Genomic DNA, 15,670 nt, shown 5'->3' on the forward strand with positions numbered 1-15,670 from the left:
GGCCTTCCTTCCGAGGTACCTCTGAGTACAGTCACCAGGACTTCTTTCCGAGGTACGTCTGGGTACACTCACCAGGTCGTTCTTACGAGGTACCTCTGGGTACAGTCTCCAGTCTTTCCTTCTGAGGTACCTTTGGGTACAGTCACCAGGCCTTCCTTCAGAGGTACCTCTGGGTACACTCAAAGGCCTTCCTTCTGAGGTACCTCTGGGTACAGTCTCCAGTCTTTCCTACTGAGGTACCTCTGGGTAAGTCCCGAGGCCTTCTTCGGAGGTACCTCTGAGTACAGTCACCACGCCTTTCTTCCGAGCTACGTCTGGGTACAATCTGCAGGCCTTCCTTCCGAGGTACCTCTGGGTACAGTCATCAGGACTTCCTTCTGATTTATCTCTGGGTACAGTCACCAGGCCTTTCTTCCGAGGTACCTCTAGGTACACTCACCAGGCCGTTCTTAGGAGGTACCTCTGGTTACAGTCTCCTATTGTTCCTTCTGAGGTAGCTATGTGTACAGTCACCAGGCCTTCCTTCAGGGGTACCTCTGGGTACAGTCAAAGGCCTTCCTTCTGACTTACCTCTGGGTACAGTCACCAGGCCTTCTCTCCGAGGTACCTCTGGGTACAGTCACCAGGCCTTCCTTCAGAGGTACCTCTGGGTACAGTCAAAGGCCTTCCTTCTGAGGTACCTCTGCGGACAGTCATCCGGCCTTCTTTCTCAGTTCCCTCTGGGTACAGTCACCAGGCCTTTCTTCCGAGGTCTCCCTGGGCACAGTCACCAGGCCTTTCTTACGAGGTAACTCTGGGTACAGTCACCAGGCCTTCCTTCTGATTTATCTCTGGGTACAGTCACCAGGCCTTTCTTCCGAGGTACCTCTGGGTACAGTCACCAGGCATTTCTACCGAGGTCCCTCTGGGAAGAGTCACCAGGTCTTTCTTACGAGGTAACTCTGGGTACAGTCACCGGCTTTCCTTCTGAGGTACCTCTGGGTACACTCACCCGGGCTTATTTCTGAGGTCCCTCTGGGTGCAGTCCCCAGGCCGTTCTTACGAGCTGCCTCTGGGTACAGTTACCAGGCCTTTCCTCCGAGCTAACTCTGGAACAGTCAACAGGCCTTCCTTCCGAGGTACGTCTGGGTAGTCACCAGGCATTCCTTCCGAGGTATCTCTGGGTACACTCACCAGGCCTTCATTCCGAGGAACCTCTGGGTACAGTCACCAGGTCTTCCTTCCGAGGTACCTCTGGGCACAGTCAACAGGCCGTCCTGACGTATCTCTGGGTACACTCACCAGGCCTTCATTCCGAGGAACCTCTGTGTACAGTCACCAGGTCTTCCCTCTGAGGTACCTCTGGGCACAGTCAACAGGCCGTCCTTCTGAGGTAAATGCGGGTACAGTCACCAGGCCTGCTTTCTGAGGTCCCTCTGGGTACAGTCACCAGGGCTTTCTCCGAGGTACCTCTGGGTACATGTACGGGTCTTCGTTCTGAGGTACCTCTGGGTACAGTCAACAGGCCTTCCTTCCGAGGTATCTCTGGGTACACTCACCAGGCATTTCTTACAAGGTACCTCTGGGTACAGTCACCAGGCCTTCCTTCTGAGTTAACTCTGGGTACAGTCAACAGGCCTTCCTTCCGACGTTCCTGTGGGTACAGTCACCAGGCCTTCCTTCTGATGTACCTCTTGGTACAGTCACCAGGCCTTTCTTCCGAGGTACCTCTGGGTACAGTCTCCAGGCCTTCCTTCCGAAGTACCTCTGGGTACAGAGATTAGGACTTTTTTCCGAGGTACCTCGGGGTAAACTAACCAGGCCGTACTTACGAGGTACCTCTGGTTACAGTCTCCAGTCGTTCCTTCTGAGGTACCTATGGGTACAGTCACCAGGCCTTCCTTCATGGGTAGCTCTGGGTACAGTCAAAGGCCTTCCTTCTGAGGTACCTCTGGGTACAGTCACCAGGCCTTCTCTCCGAGGTGCCTCTGGGTACAGTCACCAGGCCTTCCTTCAGAGGTACCTCTGGGTACAGTGAAAGGCCTTCCTTCTGAGGGACCTCTGGGTACAGTCATCCGGCCTTCTTTCTCAGTTCCCTCTGGGTAGTCACCAGGCCTTTCTTCCGAGGTCCCCCTGGGTATAGTCACCAGGCCTTTCTTACGAGGTACCTCTGAGTACAGTCACCAGGCCTTCCTTCAGATTTATCTCTGGGTACAGTCACCAGGCCTTTCTTCCGAGGTACCTCTGGGTACAGTCTCCAGGCCTTCCTTCCGAAGTACCTCCGGGTACAGTCATTACGACTTTTTTCCGAGGTACCTCTGGGTAAACTCACCAGGCCGTTCTTACGAGGTACCTCTGGTTACAGTCTCCAGTCGTTCCTTCCAAGGTACCTATGGGTGCAGTCACCAGGCCTTCCTTCCGAGGCACCTCTGGGTATAGCCACCAGGCCTTCCTTCTGAGGTATCTCTGGGTAAAATCCCCAGGCCTTCATTCCGAGGTGCCTCTGAGTACAGTCACCACGCCTTTCTTCCGAGGTACGTCTGGGTACAGTCACCAGGCCTTCCTTCCGAGGTACCTCTGGGTACAGTCATCAGGACTTGTTTCCGAGGTACCTCTGGGTATACTCACCATGCTGTTCTTACGAGGTACCTCTGGTTACAGTCTCCAGTCGTTCCTTCTGAGGTACCTATGGGTACAGTCACCAGGCCTTCCTTCACAGGTACCTCTGGGTACAGTCAAAGGCCTTCCTTCTGAGGTACATCTGGGTACAATCACCAGGCCTTCCTTCTGAGGTACCTGTGCGAACAGTCACTAGGTCTTTCTTCTGAGGTACCTCTGGGTACAGTCACCAGGCATTCCTTTCGAGGTACCTCTGGGTACATTCACCAGGGCTTCTTTCCGAGGTACCTCTGTTTAGAGTCACCAGGCATTTCTTCGGAGATAACTCTGGGTACAGTCACCAGGCCTTCCTTCCCAGGTACCTCTGTGTACAGTCACCAGGCTTTCCTTGGGAGTTACCCTGGGTACCATCACCACGCCTTTCTTCCGAGTTACCTCTAGGTATAGTCACCAGGCCTTCCTTCCGAGGTACCTCTGGGTACAGTCACCGGCCTTCCTTCTGAGGTACCTCTGGGTACAGTCACACGGCCTTCTTTCTCAGTTCCCTCTGGGTACAGTCACCAGGCCTTTCTGCCGAGGTCCCTCTAGGTAGAGTCACCGGCCTTCCTTCTGAGGTACCTCTGAGTAGAGTTACCCGGCCTTCTTTCTGAGGTACCTCTTCGTACAGTCACCAGGCCTTCCTTCTGCGGTATCTCTGAGTAAAGTCCCCAGGCCTTCCTTCCGAGGTACCTCTGAGTACAGTCACCAGGACTTCTTTCCGAGGTACGTCTGGGTACACTCACCAGGTCGTTCTTACGAGGTACCTCTGGGTACAGTCTCCAGTCTTTCCTTCTGAGGTACCATTGGGTACAGTCACCAGGCCTTCCTTCAGAGGTACCTCTGGGTACACTCAAAGGCTTCCTACTGAGGTACCTCTGGGTAAGTCCCGAGGCCTTCTTCGGAGGTACCTCTGAGTACAGTCACCACGCCTTTCTTCCGAGCTACGTCTGGGTACAATCTCCAGGCCTTCCTTCCGAGGTACCTCTGGGTACAGTCATCAGGACTTCCTTCTGATTTATCTCTGGGTACAGTCACCAGGCCTTTCTTCCGAGGTACCTCTGGGTACACTCACCAGGCCGTTCTTAGGAGGTACCTCTGGTTACAGTCTCCTATTGTTCCTTCTGAGGTAGCTATGTGTACAGTCACCAGGCCTTCCTTCAGGGGTACCTCTGGGTACAGTCAAAGGCCTTCCTTCTGAGGTACCTCTGGGTACAGTCACCAGGCCTTCTCTCCGAGGTACCTCTGGGTACAGTCACCAGGCCTTCCTTCAGAGGTACCTCTGGGTACAGTCAAAGGCCTTCCTTCCGAGGTACCTCTGCGTACAGTCATCCGGCCTTCTTTCTCAGTTCCCTCTGGGTACAGTCACCAGGCCTTTCTTCCGAGGTCCCCCTGGGCACAGTCACCAGGCCTTTCTTACGAGGTACCTCTGGGTACAGTCACCAGGCCTTTCTTCTGACTTATCTCTGGGTACAGTCACCAGGCCTTTCTTCCGAGGTACCTCTGGGTACAGTCACCAGGCATTTCTACCGAGGTCCCTCTGGGAAGAGTCACCAGGTCTTTCTTACGAGGTAACTCTGGGTACAGTCACCGGCTTTCCTTCTGAGGTACCTCTGGGTACACTCACCCGGGCTTATTTCTGAGGTCCCTCTGGGTGCAGTCCCCAGGCCGTTCTTACGAGCTGCCTCTGGGTACAGTTACCAGGCCTTTCCTCCGAGCTAACTCTGGAACAGTCAACAGGCCTTCCTTCCGAGGTACGTCTGGGTAGTCACCAGGCATTCCTTCCGAGGTATCTCTGGGTACACTCACCAGGCCTTCATTCCGAGGAACCTCTGGGTACAGTCACCAGGTCTTCCTTCCGAGGTACCTCTGGGCACAGTCAACAGGCCGTCCTGACGTATCTCTGGGTACACTCACCAGGCCTTCATTCCGACGAACCTCTGTGTACAGTCACCAGGTCTTCCCTCTGAGGTACCTCTGGGCACAGTCAACAGGCCGTCCTTCTGAGGTACCTCCGGGTACAGTCACCAGGCCTTCTTTCTGAGGTCCCTCTGGGTACAGTCACCAGGGCTTTCTCCGAGGTACCTCTGGGTACATGTACGGGTCTTCGTTCTGAGGTACCTCTGGGTACAGTCAACAGGCCTTCCTTCCGACGTTCCTGTGGGTACAGTCACCAGGCCTTCCTTCTGATGTACCTCTTGGTACAGTCACCAGGCCTTTCTTCCGAGGTACCTCTGGGTACAGTCTCCAGGCTTTCCTTCCGAAGTACCTCTGGGTACAGAGATTAGGACTTTTTTCCGAGGTACCTCTGGGTAAACTAACCAGGCCGTACTTACGAGGTACCTCTGGTTACAGTCTCCAGTCGTTCCTTCTGAGGTACCTATGGGTACAGTCACCAGGCCTTCCTTCATGGGTAGCTCTGGGTACAGTCAAAGGCCTTCCTTCTGAGGTACCTCTGGGTACAGTCACCAGGCCTTCCTTCAGAGGTACCTCAGGGTACAGTGAAAGGCCTTCCTTCTGAGGTACCTCTGGGTACAGTCATCCGGCCTTCTTTCTCAGTTCCCTCTGGGTAGTCACCAGGCCTTTCTTCCGAGGTCCCCCTGGGTATAGTCACCAGGCCTTTCTTACGAGGTACCTCTGGGTACAGTCTCCAGGCCTTCCTTCCGAAGTACCTCCGGGTACAGTCATTACGACATTTTTCCGAGGTACCTCTGGGTAAACTCACCAGGCCGTTCTTACGAGGTACCTCTGGTTACAGTCTCCAGTGGTTCCTTCCAAGGTACCTATGGGTACAGTCACCAGGCCTTCCTTCCGAGGCACCTCTGGGTATAGCCACCAGGCCTTCCTTCTGAGGTATCTCTGGGTAAAATCCCCAGGCCTTCATTCCGAGGTGCCTCTGAGTACAGTCACCACGCCTTTCTTCCGAGGTACGTCTGGGTACAGTCACCAGGCCTTCCTTCCGAGGTACCTCTGGGTACAGTCATCAGGACTTGTTTCCGAGGTACCTCTGGGTATACTCACCATGCTGTTCTTACGAGGTACCTCTGGTTACAGTCTCCCGTCGTTCCTTCTGAGGTACCTATGGGTACAGTCACCAGGCCTTCCTTCAGAGGTACCTCTGGGTACAGTCAAAGGCCTTCCTTCTGAGGTACATCTGGGTACAATCACCAGGCCTTCCTTCTGAGGTACCTGTGCGAACAGTCACTAGGTCTTTCTTCTGAGGTACCTCTGGGTACAGTCACCAGGCATTCCTTTCGAGGTAGCTCTGGGTACATTCACCTGGGCTTCTTTCCGAGGTACCTCTGTTTAGAGTCACCAGGCATTTCTTCGGAGATAACTCTGGGTACAGTCACCACGCCTTCCTTCCCAGGTACCTCTGTGTACAGTCACCAGGCTTTCCTTGGGAGTTACCCTGGGTACCATCACGACGCCTTTCTTCCGAGTTACCTCTAGGTATAGTCACCAGGCCTTCCTTCCGAGGTACCTCTGGGTACAGTCACACGGCTTTCTTTCTCAGTTCCCTCTGGGTACAGTCACCAGGCCTTTCTGCCGAGGTCCCTCTAGGTAAAGTCACCGGCCTTCCTTCTGAGGTACCTCTGAGTAGAGTTACCCGGCCTTCTTTCTGAGGTACCTCTTCGTACAGTCACCAGGCCTTCCTTCTGCGGTATCTCTGAGTAAAGTCCCCAGGCCTTCCTTCCGAGGTACCTCTGAGTACAGTCACCAGGACTTCTTTCCGAGGTACGTCTGGGTACACTCACCAGGTCGTTCTTACGAGGTAAATCTGGGTACAGTCTCCAGTCTTTCCTTCTGAGGTACCTTTGGGTACAGTCACCAGGCCTTCCTTCAGAGGTACCTCTGGGTACACTCAAATCCTTCCTTCTGAGGTACCTCTGGGTAAGTCCCGAGGCCTTCTTCGGAGGTACCTCTGAGTACAGTCACCACGCCTTTCTTCCGAGGTACGTCTGGGTACAATCTCCAGGCCTTCCTTCCGAGGTACCTCTGGGTACAGGCATCAGGCCTTGTTTCCGAGGTACCTTTGGGTACACTCACCAGGCCGTTCTTAGGAGGTACCTCTGGTTACAGTCTCCAGTTGTTCCTTCTGAGGTACCTATGGGTCAAGTCACCAGGCCTCCTTCAGGGGTACCTCTGGGTACAGTCAAAGGCCTTCCTTCTGAGGTACCTCTGGGTACAGTCACCAGGCCTTCCTTCAGAGGTACCTCTGGGTACACTCACCAGGCATTTCTTACAAGGTACATCTGGGTACAGTCACCAGGCCTTCCTTCTGAGTTAACTCTGGGTACAGTCAACAGGCCTTCCTTCCGACGTTCCTGTAGGTACAGTCACCAGGCCTTCCTTCTGATGTACCTCTTGGTACAGTCACCAGGCCTTTCTTCCGAGGTACCTCTGGGTACAGTCTCCAGGCCTTCCTTCCGAAGTACCTCTGGGTACAGTCATTAGGACTTTTTTCCGAGGTACCTCTGGGTAAACTCACCAGGCCGTACTTACGAGGTACCTCTGGTTACAGTCTCCAGTCGTTCCTTCTGAGGTACCTATGGGTACAGTCACCAGGCCTTCCTTCATGGGTAGCTCTGGGTACAGTCAAAGGCCTTCCTTGTGAGGTACCTCTGGGTACAGTCTCCAGGCCTTCTTCCGAGGTACCTCTGTGTACCGTACCAGGCTTTCCTTCCCAGGTGCCTCTGGGTAGGGTCACTAATCCTTAATTCCGAGGTACGATTCGGTACAGCCACCAGGCCTTCCTTCTGACGTACTTCGGGGTACAGTCAACAGGCCTTCCTTCCGAGGCATCTCTGTGTACAATCACCAGGCATTTCTTACAAGGTAACTCTGTGTGCAGTCACCAGGCCTTCCTTCCGTGGTACCTCTGGGTACAGGCACCAAGCCTTCCTTCCGAGGCATCTCTGGGTACAGTCACCAGGCCTGCCTTCCGAGGTACCTCTGGGTACAGTGACCAGGCCTTCCTTCTGTGGTACCTCTGAGTACAGTCACCTGGCCTTTTGTCCGAGGCACGCCTGGGTACAGTCACCAGGCCTTCCTTTTGAGGTCCTTCTCTGTACAGCCACCAGGCCTTCCTGCCGAGGTCCCTCTGGGTACAGTCACCAGGCTTTCTTCCCAGGTACCTTTGGGTACAGTCACCAGGCCTTTCTTCCGAGGTACCCCTGGATACAGTTACCATGCCTTCTTTCCGAGTAACCTCTGGGTACACTCACCGTCCTTTCTAACGAGGTACCTCTGGGTACAGTCACCATTCTTTCCTTCTCAGGTACCTATGGGTACAGTCACCAGGCCTTCCTTCAGAGGTACCTCTGTGTACAGCCCCCGGCCTTCCTTCTGAGGTACCTCCGGGTACAGTCACCTGGCCTTCTATCTGAGGTCCCTCCGGGTACAGTCACCAGGCCTTCCTTCTGAGTTAACTCTGGGTATAGTCACCAGGCCTTCCTTTCGAGTTAGCTCTGGGTACAGTCACCAGGCCTTCCTTCCGAGGCACCTCTGGGTATAGCCACCAGGCCTTCCTTCTGAGGTATCTCTGAGTAAAATCCCCAGGCCTTCATTCCGAGGTGCCTCTGAGTACAGTCACCAGGCATTCCTTCCGAGGTACCTCTGGGTACAGTCATCAGGACTTGTTTCCGAGGTACCTCTGGGTATACTCACCATGCCGTTCTTACGAGGTACCTCTGGTTACAGTCTCCAGTCGTTCCTTCTGAGGTAACTATGGGTACAGTCACCAGGCCTTCCTTCAGAGGTACCTCTGGGTACAGTCAAATGCCTTCCTCCTGAGGTACATCTGGGTACAATCAACAGGCCTTCCTTCTGAGGTACCTGTGCGAACAGTCACTAGGTCTTTCTTCTGAGGTACCTCTGGGTACAGTCACCAGGCATTCCTTTCGAGGTAGCTCTGGGTACATTCACCAGGGCTTCTTTCCGAGGTACCTCTGTTTAGAGTCACCAGGCATTTCTTCGGAGATAACTCTGGGTACAGTCACCAGGCCTTCCTTCCCAGGTACCTCTGTGTACAGTCACCAGGCTTTCCTTGGGAGTTACCCTGGGTACCATCACCACGCCTTTCTTCCGAGTTACCTCTAGGTATAGTCACCAGGCCTTCCTTCCGAGGTACCTCTGAGTAGAGTTACCCGGCCTTCTTTCTGAGGTACCTCTTCGTACAGTCACCAGGCCTTCCTTCTGCGGTATCTCTGAGTAAAGTCCCCAGGCCTTCCTTCCGAGGTACCTCTGAGTACAGTCACCAGGACTTCTTTCCGAGGTACCCCTGGGTACAGTCACCAGGCCTTCCTTCCGAGGTACCTCTGACTACAGTCACCAGGCCTTTCTTCCGAGGTACGTCTGGGTACAGTCTCCAGGCCTTCCTTCCGAAGTACCTGTGGGTACAGTCATCAGGACTAGTTTCCGAGGTACCTCTGGGTACACTCACCAGGCCGTTCTTACGAGGTACCTCTGGTTACAGTCTAAAGTCGTTCCTTCTGAGGTACCTATGGGTACAATCACCAGGCGTTCCTTCAGGGGTACCTCTGGGTACAGTCAAAGGCCTTCCTTCTGAGGTCCCTCTGGGTACAGTCACTCTGCCTTCTTTCTCAGTTCCCTCTGGGTACAGTCAGCAGGCCTTTCTTCCGAGGTCCCTCTGGGTACAGTCAACGGCCTTCCTTCTGAGGTACCTCTGGGTACAGCACCCGGGCTTATTTCTGAGGTCCCTCTGGTTACAGTCACCAGGCCTTCCTTCCGAGGTACCTCTAGGTACAATCACCAGGCCTTCCTTCTTAGGTACCTCTGGGTACAGTCACGAGGTCTTTCTTCTGAGTTAGCTCTGGGTACAGTCACCAGGCCTTTCTTCCGAGGTACTTCTGTGTACAGTCACCAGGCCTTCCTTTCGGAGGTATCTCTAGGAACAATCACCAGGCCTTCCTTCTGAGGTACCTCTGGGTACAGTCACCAGGGATTCCTCCCGAGGTACCTCTGTTTAGAGTCACCAGGCATTTCTTCCGAGGTAACTCTGGGTACAGTCACCTGGCCTTCTTTCTGTGGACCCTCTGGGCACAGTCACCAGGGTTTTCTCTGAGGTACCTCTGGGTACAGCCTCCAGGCCTTCCTTCCGAGGTACCTCTGGGTACAGTCATCAGGACTTGTTTCTGAGGTATCTCTGGGTACACTCACCAGGCCGTTCTTACGAGGTACCTCTGCTTACAGTCTCCAGTCGTTCCTTCTGAGGTACCTATGGGTACAGTCAAAGGCCTTCCTTCTGAGGTACCTCTGGGTACAGTCACACGGCCTTCTTTCTCAGTTCCCTCTGGGTACAGTCACCAGGCCTTTCTGCCGAGGTCCCTCTGGGTACAGTCACCGGCCTTCCTTTTGAGGTACCTCTGAGTAGAGTTACCCGGCCTTCTTTCTGAGGTGCCTCTGGGTACCGTCACCAGACCTTCCTTCTGCGGTATCTCTGAGTAAAGTCTTCAGGCCTTCCTTCTGAGGTACATCTGAGTACAGTCACCAGGACTTCTTTCCGAGGTACGTCTGGGTACACTCACCAGGCCGTTCTTACGAGGTACCTCTGGGTACAGTCTCCAGTCTTTCCTTCTGAGGTACCTTTGGGTACAGTCACCAGGTCTTCCTTAAGAGGTACCTCTGGGTACACTCAAAGGCCTTTCTTCTGAGGTACCTCTGGGTAAAGTCCCCAGGCCTTCTTCGGAGGTACCTCTGAGTACAGTCACCACGCCTTTCTTCCGAGGTACGTCTGGGTACAATCTCCAGGCCTTCCTTCCGAGGTACCTCTGGGTACAGTCATTAGGACTTGTTTCCGAGGTATCTCTGGGTACACTCACCAGGCCGTTCTTACGAGGTACCTCTGCTTGCAGTCTCCAGTCGTTCCTTCTGAGGTATCTATGGGTACAGTCAAAGGCCTTCCTTCTGAGGTCCCTCTGGGTACAGTCACCGGCCTTCCTTTTGAGGTACCTCTGAGTAGAGTTACCCGGCCTTCTTTCGGAGGTACCTCTGGGTACAGTCACCAGGCCTTCCTTCTGCGGTATCTCTCAGTAAAGTCCCCAGGCCTTCCTTCTCAGGTACATCTGAGTACAGTCACCAGGACTTCTTTCCGAGGTACGTCTGGGTACACTCACCAGGTCGTTCTTACGAGGTACCTCTGGGTACAGTCTCCACTCTTTCCTTCTGTGGTACCTTTGGGTACAGTCACCAGGACTTCCTTAAGAGGTACCTCTGGGTACACTCAAAGGCCTTCCTTCTGAGGTACCTCTGGGTGAAGTCCCCAGACCTTCCTTCGGAGGTACCTCTGAGTACAGTCACCACGCCTTTCTTCCGAGGTACGTCTGGGTACAATCTGCAGGTCTTCCTTTCGAGGTACCTCTGGGTACACTCACCAGGCCGTCCTTAGGAGGTACTTCCGGTTACAGTCTCCAGTTGTTCCTTCTAAGGTACCTATGGGTGCAGTCACCAGGCCTTCCTTCAGGGGTACCTCTGGGTACAGTCAAAGGCCTTCCTTCTGAGGTACCTCTGGATACAGTCACCAGGCCTTCTCTCCGAGGTACCTCTGGGTACAGTCACCAGGCCTAGCTTCAGAGGTACCTCTGGGTACAGTCATCAGGCCTTTTTTCCGAGGTACCTTTGGGTACACTCACCAGGCCGTTCTTAGGAGGTACCTCTGGTTACAGTCTCCAGTTGTTCCTTCTGAGGTACCTATGGGTCAAGTCACCAGGCCTTCCTTCAGGGGTACCTCTGGGTACAGTCAAAGGCCTTCCTTCTGAGGTACCTCTGGGTACAGTCACCAGGCCTTCCTTCAGAGGTACCTCTGGGTACACTCACCAGGCATTTCTTACAAGGTACCTCTGGGTACAGTCACCAGGCCTTCCTTCTGATGTACCTCTTGGTACAGTCACCAGGCCTTTCTTCCGAGGTACCTCTGGGTACAGTCTCCAGGCCTTCCTTCCGAAGTACCTCTGGGTACAGTCATTAGGACTTTTTTCCGAGGTACCTCTGGGTAAACTCACCAGGCCGTACTTACGAGGTACCTCTGGTTACAGTCTCCAGTCGTTCCTTCTGAGGTACCTATGGGTACAGTCACCAGGCCTTCCTTCATGGGTAGCTCTGGGTACAGTCAAAGGCCTTCCTTGTGAGGTACCTCTGGGTACAGTCTCCAGGCCTTCTTCCGAGGTACCTCTGTGTACCGTACCAGGCTTTCCTTCCCAGGTGCCTCTGGGTAGGGTCACTAATCCTTAATTCCGAGGTACGATTCGGTACAGCCACCAGGCCTTCCTTCTGACGTACTTCGGGGTACAGTCAACAGGCCTTCCTTCCGAGGCATCTCTGGGTACAATCACCAGGCATTTCTTACAAGGTAACTCTGGGTGCAGTCACCAGGCCTTCCTTCCGTGGTACCTCTGGGTACAGGCACCAAGCCTTCCTTCCGAGGCATCTCTGGGTACAGTCACCAAGCCTTCCTTCTGTGGTACCTCTGAGTACAGTCACCTGGCCTTTTGTCCGAGGCACGCCTGGGTACAGTCACCAGGCCTTCCTTTTGAGGTCCTTCTCTGTACAGCCACCAGGCCTTCCTGCCGAGGTCCCTCTGAGTACAGTCACCAGGCTTTCTTCCCAGGTACCTTTGGGTACAGTCACCAGGACTTTCTTCCGAGGTACCCCTGGATACCGTTACCATGCCTTCTTTCCGAGTCACCTCTGGGTACACTCACCGTCCTTTCTAACGAGGTACCTCTGGGTACAGTCACCATTCTTTCCTTCTCAGGTACCTATGGGTACAGTCACCAGGCCTTCCTTCAGAGCTACCTCTGTGTACAGCCCCCGGCCTTCCTTCGGAGGTACCTCCGGGTACAGTCACCTGGCCTTCTATCTGAGGTCCCTCCGGATACAGTCACCAGGCCTTCCTTCTGAGTTAACTCTGGGTATAGTCACCAGGCCTTCCTTTCGAGTTAGCTCTGGGTACAGTCACCAGGCCTTCCTTCCGAGGCACCTCTGGGTATAGCCACCAGGCCTTCCTTCTGAGGTATCTCTGAGTAAAATCCCCAGGCCTTCATTCCGAGGTGCCTCTGAGTACAGTCACCAGGCATTCCTTCCGAGGTACCTCTGGGTACAGTCATCAGGACTTGTTTCCGAGGTACCTCTGGGTATACTCACCATGCCGTTCTTACGAGGTACCTCTGGTTACAGTCTCCAGTCGTTCCTTCTGAGGTAACTATGGGTACAGTCACCAGGCCTTCCTTCAGAGGTACCTCTGGGTACAGTCAAAGGCCTTCCTCCTGAGGTACATCTGGGTACAATCACCAGGCCTTCCTTCTGAGGTACCTGTGCGAACAGTCACTAGGTCTTTCTTCTGAGGTACCTCTGAGTACAGTCACCAGGCATTCCTTTCGAGGTAGCTCTGGGTACATTCACCAGGGCTTCTTTCCGAGGTACCTCTGTTTAGAGTCACCAGGCATTTCTTCCGAGGTAACTCTGGGTACAGTCACCTGGCCTTCTTTCTGTGGACCCTCTGGGCACAGTCACCAGGGTTTTCTCTGAGGTACCTCTGGGTACAGCCTCCAGGCCTTCCTTCCGAGGTACCTCTGGGTACAGTCATCAGGACTTGTTTCTGAGGTATCTCTGGGTACACTCACCAGGCCGTTCTTACGAGGTACCTCTGCTTACAGTCTCCAGTCGTTCCTTCTGAGGTACCTATGGGTACAGTCAAAGGCCTTCCTTCTGAGGTACCTCTGGGTACAGTCACACGGCCTTCTTTCTCAGTTCCCTCTGGGTACAGTCACCAGGCCTTTCTGCCGAGGTCCCTCTGGGTACAGTCACCGGCCTTCCTTTTGAGGTACCTCTGAGTAGAGTTACCCGGCCTTCTTTCTGAGGTACCTCTGGGTACCGTCACCAGACCTTCCTTCTGCGGTATCTCTGAGTAAAGACTTCAGGCCTTCCTTCTGAGGTACATCTCAGTACAGTCACCAGGACTTCTTTCCGAGGTACGTCTGGGTACACTCACCAGGCCGTTCTTACGAGGTACCTCTGGGTACAGTCTCCAGTCTTTCCTTCTGAGGTACCTTTGGGTACAGTCACCAGGTCTTCCTTAAGAGGTACCTCTGGGTACACTCAAAGGCCTTTCTTCTGAGGTACCTCTGGGTAAAGTCCCCAGGCCTTCTTCGGAGGTACCTCTGAGTACAGTCACGACGCCTTTCTTCCGAGGTACGTCTGGGTACAATCTCCAGGCCTTCCTTCCGAGGTACCTCTGGGTACAGTCATTAGGACTTGTTTCCGAGGTATCTCTGGGTACACTCACCATGCTGTTCTTACGAGGTACCTCTGGTTACAGTCTCCAGTTGTTCCTTCTGAGGTACCTATGGGTACAGTCACCAGGCCTTCCTTCAGGGGTACCTCTGGGTACAGTCAAAGGCCTTCCTTCGGAGGTACCTCTGGGTACAGTCACCAGGCCTTCTCTCCGAGGTACCTCTGGGTACACTCACCAGACCTTCCTTCAGAGGTACCTCTGGGTACAGTCAAAGGCCTTCCTTCTGAGGTACCTCTGGGTACAGTCATCCGGCCTTCTTTCTCAGTTCCCTCTGGGTAGTCACCAGGCCTTTCTTCCGAGGTCCCCCTGGGTATAGTCACCAGGCCTTTCTTACGAGGTACCTCTGAGTACAGTCACCAGGCCTTCCTTCAGATTTATCTCTGGGTACAGTCACCAGGCCTTTCTTCCGAGGTACCTCTGGGTACAGTCTCCAGGTCTCCCTCCGAAGTACCTCCGGGTACAGTCATTACGACTTTTTTCCGAGGTACCTCTGGGTAAACTCACCAGGCCGTTCTTACGAGGTACCTCTGGTTACAGTCTCCAGTGGTTCCTTCCAAGGTACCTATGGGTACAGTCACCAGGCCTTCCTTCCGAGGTACCTCTGGGTACAGTCATCAGGACTTGTTTCCGAGGTACCTCTGGGTATACTCACCATGCTGTTCTTACGAGGTACCTCTGGTTACAGTCTCCAGTCGTTCCTTCTGAGGTACCTATGGGTACAGTCACCAGGGCTTTCTTCAGCGGTACCTCTGGGTACAGTCAAAGGCCTTCCTTCTGAGGTACATCTGGGTACAATCACCAGGCCTTCCTTCTGATGTACCTGTGCGAACAGTCACTAGGTCTTTCTTCTGAGGTACCTCTGGGTACAGTCACCAGGCATTCCTTTCGAGGTACCTCTGGTTACATTCACCAGGGCTTCTTTCCGAGGTACCTCTGTTTAGAGTCACCAGGCATTTCTTCCGAGCTAACTCTGGGTACAGTCACCAGGCCTTCCTTCCCAGGTACCTCTGTGTACAGTCACCAGGCTTTCCTTGGGAGTTACCCTGGGTACCATCACCACGCCTTTCTTCCGAGTTACCTCTAGGTATAGTCACCAGGCCTTCCTTCCGAGGTACCTCTGGGTACAGTCAACGGCCTTCCTTCTGAGGTACCTCTGGGTAGAGTCACCAGGACTTCTTTCCGAGGTACGTCTGGGTACACTCACCAGGTCGTTCTTACGAGGTACCTCTGGGTACAGTCTCCAGTCTTTCCTTCTGAGGTACCTTTGGGTACAGTCACCAGGCCTTCCTTCAGAGGTACCTCTGGGTACACTCAAAGGCCTTCCTTCTGAGGTACCTCTGGGTAAAGTCCCCAGGCCTTCTTCGGAGGTACCTCTGAGTACAGTCACCACGCCTTTCTTGCGAGGTACGTCTGGGTACAATCTCCAGGCCTTCCTTCCGAGGTACCTCTGGGTACAGTCATCAGGACTTCCTTCTGATTTATCTCTGGGTACAGTCACCAGGCCTTTCTTCCGAGGTACCTCTGGGTACACTCACCAGGCCGTTCTTAGGAGGTACCTCTGGTTACAGTCTCCTATTGTTCCTTCTGAGGTAGCTATGTGTACAGTCACGAGGCCTTCCTTCAGGGGTACCTCTGGGTACAGTCAAAGGCCTTCCTTCTCAGGTACCTCTGGGTACAGTCAAAGGCCTTCCTTCCGAGATACCTCTGGGTACAGTCATTAGG

This window comes from Loxodonta africana, unplaced genomic scaffold (genome assembly GCF_030014295.1).
Source record: "Loxodonta africana isolate mLoxAfr1 unplaced genomic scaffold, mLoxAfr1.hap2 scaffold_62, whole genome shotgun sequence".
NCBI lineage: Eukaryota > Metazoa > Chordata > Mammalia > Proboscidea > Elephantidae > Loxodonta > Loxodonta africana.